We start from the raw sequence: 20,338 nt of genomic DNA on the forward strand, positions 1-20,338 counted from the left end.
TAACATCCTACATGTAACTGAGCCTTGTAGTTATTTTTGACTACTATAGCTGTCAACTAAAGGTTACATTTTGTAGATGATTAAGTATAGCTGAGCTGATGAGCATTAAAAATATATAAAAAAAACCCCCCAAAAAAAAACAAGTCAATAATCTGTCTGAAAGTGTCCTTAAACTACTTTCCCTCTACAATTCCATCCATTTTCCCAGCATAGACTCACCTGGCAGGTAGGTGATGGTCACTGTGTGTAAGGGTTCAGGTGATGATAGAAGAATGACAGCTAGCATTCTGACAGAATGTTTAAACAGGAAATATTTCTAACCTCTGTTAAACCACAGGTTTCAGGATGGACCCCACCCAGGGGAGAGGCAGGGGTACTGATAACCGGTAAAACTGTCAATACTGCTTTAATCCTAATTTGTTTTGCATAACTGTTTTATAGTGTGATTGTATGTACATTTTTTTTAATCATTAAACATATACCTAATAAAATAATTAAAGGGTCAGTTGTGTCTTTTTGTTTTCTTATTTCATGGGTACATGCAATTGTTCTGGGGTATTTTATGTGACATAAGCTATATCTTAACCTGCCATAGATATGTCTCAAAAACAGCACTGGAGAAGGTCATATCATTTCCAGTAGATTTCCAAAGGATCAATGCAGCAGACACTGAAATGGAGGCATTGTTAGGGATAGTTTCCACAGCCATCCAAAGAGGCAGTTGGCACAGGTTTGTAACGCCTGACAAAAACCACCTATCCAAAGCCACATGATTCAAGCAAACTCTAGTGCCTGCATGTTCCTTTTTCCTAAAGGAAACTTTACATAAATTCAATTGCTGCCTCGCCCTTTAAACATAAAAAGATGTCTGAATAAATTGAAGAGAAAACAGGTGCCTCTATGAGTAATCTAAATCAGGGGTGAAATGCGTCAGTAGGAAGAGTTTAGAAGCCTGCTACATTTAATAAACCTTGCGATGTGACTTTCACCGAGTGCGGCTTCATTTTCTGCCTTGCTATAGATGTCTGGATGTTATACTAATATACATAGGTATATCAATAGTACTAACTCATGGACATGAAACAGGTAGGTATATAAAAAAGCAAAAGATGTCGAAATAAGTTGAAGAGAAAACAGCACTGCTCCAAGTGCATAGGTACACTCTATGAATAATGCAAATCGGGGGTAAAACGCGTCAGTGGGGAAGAGTTTGGAAGCCTGCTACATTGAATGAACCTTGCGGTGTGACTTTCACCAAGTGCGGCTTCATTTTCTGCCTTGCTATAGATGTCTGGATGTTATACTAATATACATAGGTATATCAATAGTACTAACTCATGGACATGAAACAGGTAGGTATATAAAAAAAGCAAAAGATGTCTGAATAAGTTGAAGAGAAAACAGCACTGCTGCAAGTGAATAGGTACCTCTATGAATAATCTAAATCAGGGGTGAAACGCGTCAGAGGGAAGAGTTTAGAAGCCTGCTACATTGAATAAACCTTGCGGTGTGACTTTCACTGAGTGCTGATTCATTTTCTGCCTTTCTATAGATGTCTGGATGTTATACTAATCCAAAGGCTTTAATACCTTCAAAGTTGCTGACATTAATCAAGGAGATGGAACAAATAGGTATATTAATAGTACTAACTTATGGACATGAAACAAGTAGGTATATAAAAAAGCAAAAGATGTCTAAATAAATTGAAGAGAAAACAGCAATGCTCCAAGAGAATAGGTACCTTTATAAATAATAATCCAAATTGGGGGTGAAACGCGTCAGTGGGAAGAGTTTGGAAGTCTGCTACATTGAATAAACCTTGTGGTGTGACTTTCACTGAGTGCGGCTTTATTTTCTGTCTTGCTATAGATGTCTGAATGTTATACTAATCCAATAATACCTTTTGACATTAATCATGGAGTTGGAACAAATAGGTAGATCAATAGTACTAACTCATGGACATGGAACAAGTAGGTATATAAAAAAAAAAAGATGTCTGAATAAGTTGAAGAGAAAACAGCACTGCTCCAAGTGCATACTGTAGGTTCCTCTATTAATAATCCAAATTGGGGGTGAAACGCGTCAGTCGGGAGAGTTTGGAAGCCTGCTACATTTAATAAACCTTACGGTGTGACTTTCACCGAGCGCGGCTTCATTTTCTGTCTTGCTATAGATGTCTGAATGTTATACTAATCCAATAATACCTTTTGACATTAACCATGGAGACAGAACAAATAGGTATGTCAATAGCACTAACTCATGGACATGGAACAAGTAGGTGTATCAAGAATACTGACTTTCCCCTGATTTCACCAGCTGCATGCTTGTTGTAGGTCAGTGCCAAAAATAATATGGAGGGCAGAGACAGAAATGGCAGCCTCTGGACTGCTTTTATTATATTTGGTTTAAAAATAGATGTGCAAAAAATAGATTGTCCAATCTTTGTACTATAACTGTTATGATTGACAAACATGTTACAATTCTAAACATGCCTAATTAATCCATTCAGTCTGTGAGTGTTCAGACAGACCCTTGTATCACTTATTAGTTTTTAGATCCAATTTAGATTGAACAGTTTGCAAAGTGTATAGTGAGCTTTAGATGTGTCAACTACTGTGAGAATCTACCTAAACAATTCATTCAATTTATGCCCTACACAACGTAATAGTTAGTAAAGTAAAGCTGGCCATATTCTATACCAGTGATGGTGAACCTTGGCACCCCAGATGTTTTAGAACTACATTTCCCATCATGCTCATGCACTCTGCAGTATAGTTGAGCATCATGGGAAATGTAGTTCCAAAACATCTGGGGTGCCAAGGTTCACCATCACTGCTCTATACAATCTGAAACTACAATCTTCTTTAGATCGACCTGTGTAGTACAAGGACCTACCCAATTGCATACAAATTGGTTTCATAGTTTAGGTTGGTCCTCATATTACATCATTTTGGTAAATCTAAGTTGATTGTTTAGATTGTAATGCTGGATTGCAATGTGTATGGTGACTTCACCATATGGAGATTTCAAGTATATTGTAACATGTAGACAGCTTTACAGGTTTTTAAGAAGAAAGCAAAGCAGTCTATAATTCCAGGGTTCTGGAAAGGCTTATTTATTCAAGAACAATAGTACAATGCCCAGAGCAACTATTCTCACCGAGAGCCCCTTCAGAGGTGGCTGGGGCTTTCTTGAGCTGTGGCTAGTTGACCTTCCATTTGATGGTGTCTGCATGGTACCACGTCCTTTGCCACTTGGCAGAGCAAGTATCATGCTACCAATCACTTTTTAAGCTGCCTTAAAGAGTGGCATACTAACCACCACTATAAGGGGGCATTCTTCCCACTGACCACCAATGTGCCATTTTCCTAATGTCCCCTGATAGACTAATCTTAGTTGGACCTGAAAATGAGTTCATGGGTTTCCTAGGTTAAAACGTTTCAGAAAGGCTGGCCTGGAGCAACCAACCAAATTCTGTTTTGCATTTATATTTCAAAAAGGTGAATTGAAATTGGTTGCCATGAGGTACTACATTTGGATGTAGTGTTTTTCACCCCTCGTGCCTAAAGCCCCGTACACACGTACCGATGGTCGGCATACAAATGTTCGTCTTTTCTCCCCGGGATGTCGGTGTCTGTTGAAAAGTGCAAAGACAGCACAAGGACAGCACAAGAATTTTGTCTGCAGACTTCAGCTGACTGCAGAAGTGATGTCATGTAATGGTTAACTTTCTGTGTGTTTTTTATTTTCTGAGCATGCCCAGTCTTGCAAATCTGCGGTCTGTCGGCCGAATTCTGTACTGACAGGCGAACAATCGTCCGTTCTGGTGTCCGCAGACAAAAATTTTCATGTTTGCAAGAAAGACTTTTGTCCGCGGATTGTGCGCAGACATCTGTCGGAGGCACCATACTAACACGCGTACAATCGGCAGATCTTTCGTCCGCCGACGTTTGTATGCCGACGATCGGTACGTGTGTACGGGCCTTTAGGCTCCATTCACACTACCGCGACTTGTCGGTGTCCCTCGCGGTCCATGCACTGGCACAGGACCCGTTCTAATAGGAGCGACACAAGTCGCTCCGACTTAGAAAAAGGGTCCTGTACTACTTCTGGGCGACCTAGAGGCGACTTGCATTGACTTCCACTATGTGAAGTCCGTGCAAGTCGTGCCGAAGTCGCAGTGCACGGGACTGCACAGGTCGCCCCCGAAGTCGTGCCGCTTCAGTGTGAATGCGGTCTAAGAGTAAAATAAATCTAAGTGCCTAAGCACAATTTTGCAACTTTGACATGCGTTAGTAAATTTGTACATATCATCACAACTACTTTGAGCATCCAGCTGGACTGTACAATGTTTTTTTTAGGACAAAGTGGGATTTCTTTAGGTAGTAAATGGGAATGGATATCTCCTGTTTTTTTTTTTTTTTTGTTTTTTTTTAATATCAAAGGAAAATGGACCCAAAATAGTTAAAAAATAAGCTGTATATTTTTTGTAACTACCATGGCCAGCCCGTAAAAGAAAAAAAAAGAAAGTCCGCACCCCATGAAGGCTTTCTCCATCTAACAGTTCCGCTGTCTGACAGTTCTTAACCACTTGCCGACTGCCCACAGTATATTTACTGCAGCAGTCAGCCCCGTACAGGCAAAGTGACGTAGTACTATGTCGCTAGCCTGAGAGCCTCTAGGGGGTGAGCACGCACCGCCGGAGGCGCGCTACCGCCCCCCCGCTCATTCCCTAACATGTCCGCGCGTGTGACCGGTGGACCCGATGTCCGCCAGTCACTCGCGATCTCCCGCTGGAGAGGGAGAAAGGCAGGTGGCTAATGTAAACAAAGCCGCCTATCATTCTCCCTGATCTAACTGCAGAGATCACACGATCCTGCTATGTAGGAATGGATCATATGTCTCTGTGGTTACATCACTAGCCACACCCCTTTACAGTTAGAAGCACACCCCTAGGGACACACTTAACCCCTGCATCACCAATAAAGGTAACCCCTTCCCTGCCAGTGTCATTTTTACAGTAACAGTGCATATGTATAGCACTGATTACTGTAGTAATGTCACTGGTACCCCCAAAAGCGTCAAAAATGTCAGTCAAGGGTCCGATCTGTTCGCTGCAATGTCGCAGTCCTGCAAAAAAAATCGCAGATCGCTGCCATTACTCATTAAGAAAAAAACAATAAAAATGACAAAAACCTTTCCCTTAGTTAGTAATGCAATAACTTTTGCGCAAACCAATCAAAATACGCTTATTGCGATTTATTTTACCAAACATATGTAGCAGAAAACAAATTGGCCTAAAATGTTAAAAAAAATTTTTGGGGGGAAAAATTTGAAAAATATTGGTATTTTTTCAAAATGGTCGCTCTTTTTTTGTTTATAGCGCAAAAAGTAAAAATCGCACAGGTGATCAAATACCACCAAAAGAAAGCTCTGTTTGTGGGAAAAAAAGGACGTCAATTTCATTTGGGTACAGAGTCGCACGACTGCGCAATCGTCCGTTAAATTCACGCAGTGCCGAATCGCAAAATAGGGCCTTGGGCAGCCAAATCACCTGGGGCTTAAGTGGTTAAATACCTAAGAGACAGGGCCATCTGATGAGGTCACCAAGCCCTCTTGTGATGTCATCAACCCAGCATGCCCCAGATCGATGACGTCACAAAGGCAACGTCATTGGGTGGCCCCACCCCTTAATTATTTAAGAACTGTCTAACGGCAGAGCTGTCAAACAGTGGGAGCCTTAGTCGGGTGTGGATCTCTTTTTCTTTTCTCAGGAGGGCGCTGGTGGCATTCATCATGATTGACGCTGAATTTACTTCAGGGGACATTGTTTTTTTTTAATAAAGGAATTATCAAAAACTGTATCGTTTTTTTTTTTTTTACTTTTTTTGAAAGAGTAGAGGCACAATGTACCCCATACTCATTTATATGAGGGACTTCGAGATTCCGACAAGCTCCCTGCCCGCAGACCCCCCAATACCACCGGCCAGGGTTGTGGGGAAGAGTCCTTTGTACCCAATAACAGTAGGGCAAGGTGCTTTGAGGGGGGGGGGGGGTGGGCAGAGTCAAAGCACCCCCCCACTCATCCCCCACCTTTCCTGGCCTGCTGGGCTGCATGCTCGGATAAGGGTCTGGTATGGATTTTCGAGGGACCCCACGCTTTTAATTTTTAAATATTGGCGTGGGGGTTCCCCTTCAAAATTCTTACCAGACCTGAACAGCCTGGTATGGATTGGGGGGGACCCCTACACAGTATTTTTTTTAAGTTATTTAATGCCGGAATTCTTTGGTTTACATTCAGCTGCCAATGGGGAATCCTGCTGACAGCTGATGAGTTATCGTTTGTTAAGGACGCAGCGGCCGTCCACTCCTTAACAACCGGCTATTCACAGTTGTTAAGGAGAAAAAAACAACGCAAAACGCATGAAAATGCATGCAAGAATGAATCAAAAACACAAAAGGCACCACGAAACACACCAGAAAACTGCATTAATCACAACCACATAGGTGTGAACCTAGCCTAAGCTCTGGAAAAACTCCTTTGCAAAGGGAAACTTCTCTTGCAAAGTAAACAGCCTATTTACCTTTAGTAAATCAGCCCCTTAGACCCCATTCACATCTGAGTATAGGGAGAACAGACATTCGCGCTCACTTTTTTTTGCATACTTTTCATCTATAGACATGCTGTGCGCATAGGGCAGACCATTCAATTGAATGGGATGCCCTACATGCAACAAACTCCCCAAGTAGCTCCAGAACCTTTTCAGTCGTGGAGCGTCGCACGTTTTTCAGTGTGAGTTTTGGCACCTTAGTAGGGCATTTCGTTGCGTGACAAACATGCCAAAATGCACGTCTGCTAACCGCATTTGGGGTGTCATTAACAATCGATGGCACCGCAAGCGCAACGCAAGCTTGCAGCGCCTTTCCTGTAAACCATGGCAAATAATGCATCACTGTGTGTTTTGTTACACATTTATGAAACGCACAGGTGTGAGTGCAACCTTGGAGTCAAAAAATTTTTTCTGGATTTTAAAAGTTTACATTTTTATTAACTAGTTCCGGACCGCCCGCCGCAGTTTTACTTTTGTCCTTTGACGTTAAATACCGGGGTTATGGCAGCAGATAGCTGCCATAACCCCAGTACTTTTTGAAACTGCCTGCAGTCCTCTTTCCCATAAGGGTGGTCCCAGCGGCAGATTTGCAGTGGGATCACCCTTACGGTGCGGTGGGAGAGGTTCCCCCCTTCCTGCCACTTCCCAGTCGTTTTCCCCGCTTACTGGGAAAACGATCTCGTCCACGCTTCTCACAGGCAGGAAGTCGAGGAAAGCAAGATGGCCCTCACTTGAATGGATTTGGAGGACCGTCAAACGTCGTCTCCTAGCAACGCATTTAAAGAGTCCATTTTTTTCATCATGAAAAAAAAATGACTCTTTTTTTTTTGTTCTTTTTTAGTGTAGATGTGAGATCTGAGGTCTTTTTGACCCCAGATCTCACATTAAAGAGGTCCTGTCATGCTTACTTCCTTATTACAAGGGATGTCTACATTCCTTGTAATAGGAATAAAAATTATCCAAAAATGTATTTATTTATTTTTTTAAACTGTGTAAAAATGAATAATAGATAAAATAAATAGGAAAAAAAAATGAAAGTGCTCAGTCCCCGCTAGCTTGCGCGCAAAAGCGAATGCATAAGCAAGTATATGTAAACGGTGTTCAAACCACATAAGCCCTAGACCTCCTCTGTAACTCTAAGCTGGTAACCTATAGAAATTTTTAAAAAGTCACCTATAGGGATTTTTAAGTACCAATGTTTGTCACCATTCCACGAGTGTGCGCAATTTTGAAGCATGACATGTTGGGTATCTATATACTCAGAGTAACATTCCCCTTTCACGTTATAGAAAATAATTTGGCTAACTTTACTGTTTTCTTATTTTTCAATAAAAAAAGTGATTTTTTTCCAAAAATTACGTTTGGAAGACTGGTGCCCAGATACGGTATGATAAAAAATATTGCAACGATCTCTAGGGTCTCTACTAAAAAATATATATATATAATGTTTGGGGGTTCTAAGTAATTTTCTAGCAAAAAAAAAAGATTTTAACTTGTAAACAACAAGTTTTTAGAAATAAAGGCCACAGGGTTAGAACCTTCTAGGAATCTTTTTGAGAGCTCTCCCCTGTGATTGGTGTGTAACCAAAGCAAAAACATGCATGCGTTTCAGCGTATGAAAGGGGTAAGTTATTAGGTGGTGAGTAGAAAAGCTGCCTAATATATATCACAATGGCATAGTTGCCAACATTTGAATAAAAATTTCCAGGGACTCTTTGCAGCACAGCTATCAATTACTTACCACACCCACTTCCCTGAAGCTCTGCCCACTACTCATAATTCATCTCCGCCTACTTATCATCAGATTATAGGGTCTACTTAATAAAGCGTGAATTACAGGAAATTGAAAAGGGAATTTCAAACTTAAGGCCAAAGTAGCAAAGTTGGAATAATTCTCCCATTTAGCTGCACTACTTCTGCCTAAAGTTTAAAATTCGCATCACAATTCCCTGCAATTGTAAAGTGTCAAATGTGCTCAGGTGTGACCATACAAAAAATGGAATATGGAAATATAAATAAAGTGCAAGGTGTAAATAAGTACAATAAAACCTAATTATACTATCTGGTATAATTAGGTTTTATCGTGATGTAGCACCCTATAATGTAGGTGCTAGGTAAAGCATAGTGGGCCTTGGCTGCTTAACAGCAGGGCCATGATTTTCAGCTGGGCTGTCATGCCTCCCAGGTGTGGCTGTTGAGACTGGGGAGTCTACCCACTGTGCTCCATGAGAGGGTTATCATTGGGCAGTGGAGAAAACCCAGCCAATGGCACACTCAGGTCTGTATCTACCCCAGGAAGGCAGATTCTGCCGCACAGCATTCTGGGAGTGGGTATAAGTTTGAAGGGAGCGCACAACGCAGCATCTTTGGCAGGAAGCAGACTCCCAGGAGGGAGAGTACAGCTGTCTCTCCCCCTGTCAGAGGAATCGGGTGTCCCAGGCGGCTTGCCTGAGGTGACAGAGGGCTGAGCTGAGCTGCAGAGAGGATCCGGTGTGCCGAGGACCAGCGGAGCTGAGAGTGGTCCAGTTTCAGGAAAGCATTCCCAGTTTGTGAGTACTGCAAACTGCCCCTGGGGGTCTGCCTAGAGAGAGGGGACCACTCCGGTGAAGGTTAAAGGGATCCAGGAGCTAACTAGCCAGTGCAGGAGCAAGTGTAAAGGGGGTGCCAGTGTTGACCCTGAAGTGTAAAGGGGGTGCCAGTGTGAGGACCCTGAAGTGTAGAGGGGGTGCCTAGTGAGAGGACCCTGAAGTATAGAGGAGGTGCCTAGTTAGAGGACCCTGAAGTGCAAAGAGGGCGCCAGCGGTTGGGCCCTGAAGTGTTAAAGTGTACAGCATGCAGTGTACAGTGTTGAGAATTGCAGCAGCAAAAGTAGTTACAGAAAGCTACCTCAGTCAGGAAGGACTGGAGGGAGCAGTGTTCAGGACTTTTCAGCTAACCAGAGTGTCAGAAGTCAAGTTCAAGTACAGTTCAACAAGTCAGTGTTTTTCAAGCGCCAGCAAGCGTTGGTCGGCTTCCAGCCAGCATCAAGACAGCACTGAAAGGCATTTTTTCCACAAAGTGTCCCAGTTAAACCTAGTTGAGCCAGAGGAATATCCCACTCATTCCCTTCTCCCATCCCCAATATAAAATAAACAAAACAAACCAAAGATGCCAGATTGGTCATTGTCTCAAATCTCACACTTGGGTACTCAGCTTAAATGGGCTGAAGGTGTCACCGGTAACCATGGCAGACCCACATCAGGCCCAATGCCTGGAAATCCTGCTACAGTACTTATATACTGTATACCTTGCACTTTATTTATATTTACATATTACATTTTTTGTATGGTCACACCTGAGCTTTCATTCTACCTGTCTTCATGTCTGTGAATGTGTCTTCACTCTCCAGGGGTCCTTCTCTGCTCTGTTGTGGCGGTCGGCACCGGCGAGGCGCTGCCGAGAACGAGTGCCTTTGATTTAAAAATGGCACCAGGCGGTGCCATTAGGTAACTGCGCATGCGCCCACCTGGCCGAGCTTGTACAAGCTTTCCTGAGCCCGGAATGGCGCATGCGCAGTTACGACCTCAGACCGCAACCATTTTTTTTAAGGGCACCAGCTGCCCGTAACGGGCATTTATGGGCAGCCCGATTAATGGGCGCTTGTCGGGACAAGGTAAATTACCCGGGACAGGCTCCTATTTGCTGGGACTGTCCTGGCAAAAACCGGACAGTTGGCAAGTATGCAATGGAGAGGACTCAAGGTAAAGCAACCCTGTCACTATGGGGTTTATTTACTGAAACTGGAGAGTGCAAAATCAGGCTCACTTCTGAATAGAAACCAATCAGCTTCCAAGTTTCATTGCCAAAGCTTAGTTGAACAAGCTAAGGTTAGAAGTTGATTGGTTTCTATGCAGAAGTGAGCCTGATTTTGCAGCTTTAATAAAGCTTTAATAAATAACCCCCATACTTGCTACCCCCCCCCCCCCCAAAAAAAAAAAAAAATATTAATACCTGTTTTTCCACTTACACCACCAGTTTCTGCTTTCTTTAAAAGAAAGGCTAGCTGAAGAAACTTTGGGATGTCAGATGATGACATCCCCTTCTGTACTCACTAGTTCCACTGGCCGACCCCTATGTCAATAGAGAATAAAGTAGACATACACTTTGGCAAAAGGAACCATAAGGAGCATTAGGGCATCTGACATGGAACTCAGAAGAAGATTTATGCTCCTGCACTTAAGGGGATGTTGTGCGACTTGATCTTTTAGAAACGCGACTCCGCTGGTTTAGTCGCCATTTTAGCCATGTTGCCACTCCCAACAGGCCAGGGAAACCCAGATAGAACTCTATAAGGGCTCTTTCACACGGTCCGCCTCCGTAGGCTCGATCCCCGCTGAGCCGGCGGATAACAGCTCCGTCTCTGCTTGAAGTGCGGAGAGGGAGGTGTCACAGCCCCCGCTGCTCTCTATGGGGAATCAGATGAGAGCGGACCGCCTGTCCACTCTCATCCGATCCCATCCCATCCAATCCCCAGGACGGATGGAAAATAGGGTTTCCATCCGTCCGGATTTCACGGACAGGATCGGATGCGGATGGCAGCGGGTGTCAGCGGACATGTCACTGCTGACATCCGCTGCTCCATAGGGCTGAAGGGGGCATCCGATCAGATCCGCCTAAAAAACTGACAGGCGGATCTGATCGGACCACCCGTGTGAAAGAGCCCTAAGGAAAAAATACAGAGGGCACACCAGCCTAGCACGTTACCTTTGCATCAATTTATTTTTATAAAAGCATATACATTATACTCCATAATATACATTATACTACATTTGGAGGTTTACATCCCACTACTGTTTGTACTAGCGGACTATGCTAAGTGAAGACTTCCGGTGGACTTACACTTTTATTTTGCCTGTTATTTCATCTCTTTTGTAAGTATGATGTATATGCTTTTATAAAAAATAAATTGTTGCAAAGGTAATGTGCTAGGCTCTGTATTTTTTCCTTTTGCAAGCATGGAACTCATGCTTGCCAACTGTCCTGGATTTTAAGGACAGTCACGCATTTTTGTAAAATGTTCCGCCATGACTCAATCCTGGATTTAGAGCCGGGGGACAGAAGCAGAGGGGACATCCTACTTGTGAAAATCTAGGCAATTAAAAAAAAAACAACTTCCCTGGACCCCATTTGTTCAGCGGGAGTCCGGGGGCACAAAAGGGGAGTATTTCATCACATTCGGGTGCAAGTGGAGTAATCCTTACACTGTGGTTGCCGCTAGGGATGGACCGATTATCGGCAAAGCCGATATATCGGGGGCCGATATGCACTTTCCCCGATATATTGGATTTAGCCCCGGAGGTTACCAATATTACCGATATTTCGGAAAGTGCTTGTACTGGGGTGATGCCTGCAGCTAGAGGCATCACCCCGGTACCAGTGTCCATAGTCGACGGTCGGCTGTCTTGTAATGACAACCGATGCGGCTGAGAAGCCGCTCGGCTGTCATAACAAGGAGTGGGAGAGGACGTCTCCCCCCTCCCGCCGCCTTCCGCGGCTCGCCCGGATCTCCCATCCCACCAGGAGACCTGGGCAACCAGCCTGCACGGCCGCCAAAGAGAAGACCCAATGAAAGCCGCATTCGGCTCTGATCGGGTCTCCATGTAAAAACTCCGGGTACTGGCGCCAAATTCAAACAAATGATAGCATTCAAAACAGCCAAACATTTTTTTTTTTTGTGTATGAAAATATCGGCCAATATCGGGCGATACCGATATGCGATGACCAAAATATCGGTATCGGCAATAAAAAGAACGATATCGGTCGATCACTAGTTGCCGCCACTTAATTTAAAGTAATCGCCTCTTCTATATCAATCCGCCAAAGCAGGCCAGGACACTTATGTGGTGACAACTGTGTAAAAGAATTGTACCTACACTTTGGCCTAGATATAATTTTAGTTTTATGAAAACTAATGTGTAATTGTGACAGTTATTTATTAACTCTCAGAGCTCATTAACACCAGATGCATATGCAAGAAAAAATACCTTCAAAGAGGTTAGATTACACCCTTAAAAAAGTGCAGCATGCTGCATTTTTTCACATATGTAGTAAATATACCGCACATAAATATAAGTGCTAAAAAAAAAAAAAACTGCAAGCACACTACAAATGCATGTAAATGCACATACGGAACTGCACACTAATGCTCGCTTCACACTGGTGCGGCATGGGATCCGACTTGTGAGAGCACTTGCATGACATGTGAAATTCAATGTTTCCCTATGAGAGCCACCTTAAATGATCCTACACCAGTCAGTCTGACTTCGGAAAAGGTTCCTGCACTACTTTGGTCCTACTTTGATATGATTTCAATTCCATAAAAAGTCACAATAAGTCAGATCAAAGTCGTTGCAGGGCAAAGTCGGATCGGAAGCCTCTTGACTTTCATGTCGGAGCAGTGTGAATCCGGGCTTAATTCGGGAATTGTAGTGTAAATGAGCCCTTGACCACTTCTGGACTGGAAGGATTTTCCCCCTTAATGACCAGGCCATTTTTTGCAATTCAGCACTGTGCTACTTTAACTGACAATTGCCTGGTCGCACGACGCTGTACCCAAATAAAATTGATGTCCTTTTTTTTCACAAATAGAGCTTTTTTTTGGTGGTATTTGATCACCTCTGCGATTTTTATTTTTTGTGCTATAAACATAAAAGGGGGACAATTATGAAAAAAAAAAAACAATCTTTTTTCACTTTCTGCTTTATAACATACCCAATAAAAAAACATGTAAAAATTAAATTTTAGGCCAATTTGTATTCTGCTGCATATTTTTGGTAAACAAAAATGCCAATAAGCGTATTTTGATTGCATTGCACAAAAGTTATCGTGTGTACAAACTAGGGGAAAGATTTATGTCATTTTTATTTATTTTTATTTTTTTACTAGTAATGGCGGCGATCTGCGATTTTTAGCAGGACTGCAATATTGCAGTGGACAGATCAGATCCCCAACTGACATTTTTGGGGGGACCAGTGACAATACTATAGTAATCAGTGCTAAAAATATGCACTGTTACTGTAATAATGACACTGGCAGGGAAGGGGTTAACTAAGGTGCGCTCAAAGGGTTAGGTGTATGCGTAGGGGGTGCTTTCTAACTGTGAGGGGGAGGGACTTGTTGAATCAACACAGAGACCTGTGATCCTAAGTAGGAGGATCACAGGCACTCTGTGTTGATTCTGGGGAGAACAGCGGTCTACTGAGTTTACAATAACATGGGGACAAGCTGACCGTCATTCTCTCTCCACGGGGAGCGATCGCGGGGGCCCGGCGGCAATAGCGGCTGCCAGCCCCATGGATCAGCTTCCTCGCTGCCTAATGGGGTTGCGCGTACCCCCAGGATAGCTCCCCCCGATCGTTGTACAATTACGGCGGTTCGCGCAGTATATCTGTGGCGGGTGGGCGGTTGGCAAGTGGTTAAGGAGATCATAGTACTTCTCTTGACAATTAATTATTCTGTTTTTGTTCACTGAATAAATACATCTTTTTTCAGACATCATCCAGTGCTGTATCTTGGCCTAGGCCGACAAGGCCCAGGCCTAGGGCGGCACTTTGCCGGGGGGCAGCAAAAAAGCTGCACACTGCATGAAAAAAACAGCCTCCTCTCGGCTTCCGCACGTAAAGGGTCCCCGCCGACTTGTGCTACACTTTTAGTTTAGTGCCAGTATTATGGGTCGAATTGAGCCAGAGGGCAGGGTCCAGGAGGCAAATCAGTCTGGCACCCCCATAAAGTAGTCACACTGCTACCTGCCGGTATGATAGGCTACACTGGTGGCCACTGATGGGGCTGTACTGATGGCCACTGATGAGGCTGAACTTATGGGAACTGATAAGGCTATGCTGATAGGCACAGATAGACTGTGGTTGTGGTCTGCGGTGTACAGATGTCAGGGCGGGTCATAAACAGGAAGGGTGTGGCCTTTACAGGAAGGGGTGGGTCATATTTAAATTAGGGGGTGCACAAACCTAGTCAGGCCTAGGGCAGCACAAAACCTAAATACACCACTGCCAGGGTCATCAACTACCTCCAGGCTTGAGAAACTCTCCGAGATGACACAATTATGTAAATTCTGGGTTCTGTGCGGTTCTTGGCTTGTCTGATACAGATCAGCCCCCTGCTGCAGCGTACTACAGAGAGTTCCAATGTTGCAGGCTGATCTCTGTGGTAGAAGAGACTGAAGAAATGCTTCCTTTAGCCTGCAGCAGACTGCTAATACTGTATAGGCTCAGCTTAGATGATTTTACTTTGCTGTTTTTTTAATGATAAATGGTTGCTGTTGCAATATATTGTGACATGTTCAGAATTTTTTGTAAAGTTACTGAAATGTCCACTTTGATCTTTTGGACATGTTAGAAGTATGGTGCTCCATACTGCCCTGTGTTCTGATTGGGATTACCACCAGGTATCTTCCATAACTGAGATTGGAGGTGACAGGATAAACACTGTGTTTTTCTTTCTTGTGAGCATGGCACTCCCGCAGATGTCCTTCTGACATCATTCTGCTGTCTCATGACAACTTTCCTGGCTATGTTGAAATATTAGTGCTGCACAGCTGTTCCATGGCAAATTTTGTTTGGTGCTATAAGTCGAACTGTCTCTTTGTCAAGTCACTTCCTTTTGGAAAAGCTTTCCTCTATTTAGATTCTCTTCTCGGTTTTACAGATACTTTCATTTTATTATTTTTAATTTTATTATTATTATTAATATTCATTATGCAATAACAGAATCATTGCCCAGTGATCTTATTTTACAAATCTACCCCTTTTTAACTGGCAGCACACATACAGTCTTCTCACTGTACAATTTCATTTCAAACAACTCTGCAACTACCAAGCTGAAGTTTTTAAAAAATGCTGCATGGACAAGAAAGCTTGTAGGCCTCATGCACACTGGACGTTTTTGGAGCTGCTGTTAGCAGCGTCAGACGTTTTTTTTTTGCAGCTGCAGAACGCCCATCCATGTTATTCTATGGACTCATGCACACATAGAGCTTTTAGGAGCTCCAAGTGGCATAGGCGTTTTACAGCTCCAAAAAAACCCAGGAACTGTGCGTTCTGGAGCTGCAGCGTCAAGCTGTAAAAACGTCTGACGCTGCTAAAGGCTAGGCTCCATGCACACAGGGCGTCATAAAAACGTGCTCCAAAGCTGTTTACTTGACGCCGGGAAACAGCAGCTGTAAAAACGTGCGTTCAGTAGCTTTTTCCACTAGCGTTATTGCACGTTTGGCCACAGTAGCTGTTAGCAGCGTTTTTTCTGCCTCCATTCAAAATCAATGGTTCCCTATGGGAGCCTATTGATTTGAATGGAAGTCACACCGCAGGTCGGATCAGGGTGATCCGACTTGCGGCACGACCTGCACTGTGAGAATCTTGAGGGGGAACTCCATGCCAAAATGGGGAAAAAAACGGCGTGGGGTTCCCCCCCAAAATCCATACCAAACCCTTATCCGAGCCGGCATGCCAGGAAAGGGGAGGGGATGAGCGAGTGGCCCCACCCCCCCTGGATCATACCAGGACACACGCCCTCAACATGGGGGGGTGTGGGTGCTTTGGGGCAGAGGGGGGCTCTGCACCCCCCACCTCAAAGCACCTTGCCCTGTCTCCAATTGCCACTGCTGAAGAAATGTCTCTATCCACAGCCACTAGGAGTGTCAAATGCCGGGTCCCCCGCTGTGTGCTGGGTTTCTTTCTGCTGGCCCTTACATCATTACTGTGTGCTGTAGTGATCTAGCGGTCAGTGGACATGTGGAGGGGGATCAGGCATCTGACACTCCTGAATGTTGCGGATGTTATGCTTCTTCAACAGTGGTAAATCTGTAGTGGTGTGCCCCTTTATCCAGATGCAGGTGCAAGTCCCTTTAACTCAATTCCCCACAATCCTCTGGGCTCCCAGCATCCCCTGAGTTCCAGGAAATGCCCAGGGAGTATAAATGCCAGCTCCGCCCAGCTTCCTGTGCTCAGAGAGATCCTGCCTGATGGGACAGCAGTGACTGGGCAAGTGAGCTGTCCCCAGGTGCTGGGTCCTCATTCGATAAGTCTGGTGTGTGGGCCTCCAGCAGTGAGCACAAGAGCACACAGTATTTATCCAAGCCCCAGTCACTGGAGAGGACTCTGTTACAGTCCATGTGGAGAAGTTGTCCAAGCAGTCGGTTGGTCCTATCTACAGCCCCCAGAGCCTCCTGACCAAAGTCAGCATCAGCAGTGCCTGTGTGAATTCTGTGCCAGCAGGAAATACCCTCAACTCCCAGTCTGCTGAATGAACGATCAATCTCTGGGAACACGTGAGAATATTCAGATCTTTTCCTATCTGTAAACTGAACTCAGAACACTCTGCTGCCATCTAGTGGCCATTACTAGAACTGCAATATAATTGTTTTCACACTTTTTCTGAATATTTCTCCTTTCCTCATATTGCTGTTTTGTACTGCAAATCCCTGTTCACATGATCTCCTGTGTAATCTACGTTCCACATTGTTAAGTAAAGTAGAAATTGCACATCACCACTGGTCTGATCATTGGCTGATACCATTACATAACAAATCTTCAACACAGCAGAGATTGGTTTCATAGGCAGGGGGACAGGGCCTAAAAGGACAATAGAAGGGCATTAGAAGTGCCTAGGTGCAGGGACTGGTAACTGGAACTTGGGAGTGCTGTTATTGAATGTGCAGAAATACAGCTGGTAATGCATTGAAGATGAACCAGGTTCCAACACAGGCAGAAAAGGTCACAGACTGGGGTCAGTAAGAGAGAAACACTAAAGCACCAGATCATAAGCAGAATTAATCAATATTTTACTCCCTTCATGACCAGGCCATTTTTGGCTATTTAGCACTGTGCTACTTTATCTAGTAATTGCGTGGCCATGTCAAAACACAATTTATATCACCTTTTTCACACAAATAGAGCTTTCTTATGGTGTTATTTGATCACTACTGGGTTTTTTATTTTTTGCAATATATATATATATATTGATAAAAACCCAATATTTTCTACTTTCTACCATAAAACATATCCAACAAAAAAATAAATTTAAAAAACACCTTTCTCCATAAATTTTGGTGAAAATGTATTATTAGTAGTGTTGAGCGAACATTTGGGGCTGAACACCCAAATTTGAGGGGCGCATGACGGGATGCTTGCCTGCCAAGCACCCCACAATGCACTGCGCATTTCACAGTGCATTCTAGGGTCCTAATTGGATGAAGACTTGCACCTGACCGCTGCTCAGATGCAAGGCTTTGCTAATTAGGGCACAGAGTACTGTCAAAGCCATGATTGGACAAAGTGATGACGACTTTCTCCAATCACGACTCAGTGCTCATAGTCCCACCCCACCCTATAAAAGGTTCCTTCCCATAGAAAGCTTTTGCAGTGTGTTAGAGTGGAGATAGAGCAGGGCTCAGTTTGCTACTAGCAAGTTGGTGTTCACATATTGTGACTCTGAGTGTAGAGTGTTAGTGTAGTATTAGTATAGTGTGTGAGTTTAGTGTGTCAGCATAGTGTAGTGTCATTTAAAGTGCACCAAACACCACTTTTCATTAAGTAAAGTGCAACCAATCACCCATTTTCCAGCTTCTATTAAATTTGGGTAATAAGAGGCCAACAAGGAGAGGCAGACGTTCCCATGCCACTATGGCAAAGGTGGACGTGGTCCGTCCTCAGGCAGGCCACATTTGTCTCTGTTTAGTGATGTTGCCCATGCTATCCAACCACAGCATGCAGAGGAGGCAGTGGACTGGCTTACTAAACCATCCTCATCCTCCTCATCCTCTATCACCCAAGCAGAGATTAGTGCGCAGCCCACCACAGCTGCCAGAGCAGCTTATTATGCCTCCCTGTCAACAGATACTTCTGCCATTGCCCCAGCATCATGCATGGAGGAGTCAGCTGAATTTTTTGAACACAATGTCAGCACAGGCATTACTTGATTCTGATGTTGATTCTGAGGTAGAGGAAGGGAATAACTTGAGCCTACAGAGCAGAGAGGACACTAATAAACAACAAATTGGCATTTATGTACCCCCAGCCACAGCGTATTGCCAAGTTGGCTCCAGTGATGATGAGAATGAAGGGGATGATGATGATGAGGTCACTGACATGACTTGGGTGCAAGATAGAGCAGAGGAGAAAATTGAGAGGGAGAAACAACCCCAATGCGGCTATCACGTACCTGGAGGTGAGCCTGAACGGTGAGGAAGGCCTCTCTTACGCCTCTGACTCGGGACCCCTGATAGTGCAGACAGGAGGCGCCGAGTATAGAGTAGCACGAGTGCCTGATGTAGCTGGAAGCAGGCTGATGTCCACAGACAGGGATAGCCGGGTAGGTCCTGAGCACGTATGCAGGCAACTGGTGCTGGTGGCAGGAGCGTAGTGAGACAAGCCGGGTCAGAAGCCAAACGGTCATACAGGAGCCAGAAGGAGCAGACTGGAGCGGAGGTCAAGGGACAAGCCGAGGTCGGTGCAGGCTGAGAGCAGAGGATAGTCAGGACAAGCCGGGTCTGGTACTGGTAAACAGGATACAGGTAGCAGGTTCAGGTCAACAAGGCTGAAGACAAAGCAGCACTGAACCTGTGTGCTGATCCAGCTTAAATAGTGCTCTTCCTTGATGAGAAGGGTGGAGCCAGGATTAGCCTGTGAGTTTAACTCATCCTCTGCAAGAGCCTTCCTGACAAAACCTCTTCTTACAGCGGCAGGATGCCCTCCAGAGGCATCTATCATGGAGTAGTATAGAGCAGCCACCCTGTTCCATCAGATTGTGGAGCTTTTATCTCCTGGCTCACTTCCTACAGCTCAGCTGTCTGGGCCTTTTTTAGCACATGTGATGCTGATCCCACTGTTGCAATTAGCGATTTCTGCGCAGATTAAGCGTTGCAAAAACACCAGCCATTTGGGTACCAAATGCATTTAACCTCCCACCACTCAGCCCATTGGCAAGAGCACCTGAAGGCCACTCATAATTCTTCTCCTCCTCACTCCTCACCTTTCATATCTCCTTGCAACACGTCTGCCAGCAGAACACCACCAGCTGTAGAGTGTAGCAGGTAAATTTCTCTGCCCCAACTGCTGCAGCGAAAAAACATACACTCTCTGCCACCCATATGCCCAGCGTCTAAATTCCAGCTTGTCAAAATTGCTGGCTTTACAACTCCTGCCTTTCCATCTGGTGGATTCTACCCCCTTCTGTGAATTTGCAGAATGTGCTGTACTACAATGTCAGGTTCCCAGTCGATATTTCTTTGCACGTAAGGCCATTCCAGCTCTGTACCATTATGTGGAAGCAATTTTTTGGCATTGTTGAGCAAGGCAGTCAGCTGCAAGGTCCACATTACTGCTAACAAGCGGTCCAGCAAGCATGGTCAGGAATGATATATTTAATTCACAGCATACTGGGTAACTCTGCTTGCAACTAGGAAGGATGCAAGACAGGGATAAGTTCTGAAGCTTGTTTTGTCGCCATGTCTCCATACAGCTAGCGGTGATGATGCGAGATCTGTCAGCTCCACCCCCTCCTCCTCCATGCCCTCTTCTGTTGGATTGTCCTATGAACCACCAGTACCTAAGTATTCAAGGGGCCATTCAACGAGTTAGGCTAAAAGATTGACAACAAAGAGAGAGCCGCTCAGGTGTTAGTTCAACGGGTGGTGCTGGTCAGATCCGCCGTCCAAGCTATGAAGAATCCAAAAAAGT

At 44.4% G+C, this 20,338-nt stretch overlaps 1 protein-coding gene across 1 annotated transcript in view; it reads right to left on the minus strand.

Annotated features, from left to right (window-relative positions):
- S1PR4 (sphingosine-1-phosphate receptor 4) overlaps positions 1–288 on the minus strand; it is a 51,288-nt gene extending 51,000 nt beyond the window's left edge. Inside the window, exon 1 of the mRNA XM_082243927.1 lies at positions 220–288. The gene's annotated coding sequence lies outside the window, so the exon portion shown is untranslated. The remainder of the gene's footprint in view (positions 1–219) is intronic.
- Positions 289–20,338: the final 20,050 nt, after the last annotated feature.

Source organism: Pelophylax lessonae (assembly GCF_965119305.1).
Source record: "Pelophylax lessonae genome assembly, chromosome: 1".
Taxonomy (NCBI): Eukaryota; Metazoa; Chordata; class Amphibia; order Anura; family Ranidae; genus Pelophylax; species Pelophylax lessonae.